The following is a 1015-nucleotide window of genomic DNA, read 5'->3' on the forward strand; positions in this document are numbered from 1 at the left end:
ACACCACTTGGTGACATCACCATACAGTATTGATCACAAACTTCCAAGATGCCGTCTCGTCTATGTCAATTGCGTGGGTTTTGACAACAGTGTCATATGCAGTTAAATATTTATATATTTTATAGACTTCTCTTTAATAATCCTTTTGGCATTACTCCCGCAAGGAAATTGAAATTTCCAGCAGCAGTTTTCAGCAAGTTGAATATTTTTTTTTGATGTCATGGTGCCACGTGCTGTCTTAGCTTATTTTGTGGCTTCAGTAAGAGTCAGAAGAAGTAGATTATGTACTCAAGAAAAAACTAAGTTCACCAAACACTACACTAGACAAATGCTGCAGACTGAGGAAAATATAATGCATTTCTCTCCATACACCCAAATCAGTCAACATGTCAACATGGAGAAAACTCCAACTCCCAACAAAACATATTTCATGCTACAGTACTACAGAAGTGAGCATAACACTGTTAGCTCAGCAACCAACAGAAGCATAAAGTACTGTATCAAGGACAGGTTACAATTACAGTAAAAAGAAAAACACAAAAAAAAAACGAAAATACTGTACAGACATAGTAGACTTACCTGCTGCATTTCTATAGTGCTTAAACCTGATTGGTGTGTCTACAATTAAGCAATCATGTGTTTGCGTACCTGATGGCTGTGTTTTGCAGATTGGCTCACAGGTGTGTACTTTGGAAATGCAAGGAAGTTACATCATGATATACTTCTGTGTCTAATGTATACCAGTGTGCATACACTGTAAATAACGGCTGTGAAATGTCCAGTTATTTCCTTCGGATTTCACAGTAACACTACTGTATATGCTTTTTACAGTAGAATGCTGTAAAGTTACATTACAACCTTGTCGACATGACAACCTCACAGTAGTCTAAGTATTACAGTTGAAATCACAGTAGTCTAAAATCACAATATAGCCACTATAGTACTGTAAATACTAAAGTAAACTACTGTATTTTTTACTTTTTATCTTATGTTGTGTTTAATTGTTTTGCATTTT

General features: G+C 35.5%; 1 protein-coding gene across 1 annotated transcript in view; it reads left to right on the forward strand.

The window, feature by feature from the left end:
- rfx6 (regulatory factor X, 6) overlaps positions 1–1015 on the forward strand; it is a 17399-nt gene that overhangs the window by 14482 nt on the left and 1902 nt on the right. The window lies entirely within an intron of this gene.

The sequence above is a fragment of the Etheostoma spectabile genome, chromosome 18 (genome assembly GCF_008692095.1).
Source record: "Etheostoma spectabile isolate EspeVRDwgs_2016 chromosome 18, UIUC_Espe_1.0, whole genome shotgun sequence".
Lineage (NCBI taxonomy): Eukaryota > Metazoa > Chordata > Actinopteri > Perciformes > Percidae > Etheostoma > Etheostoma spectabile.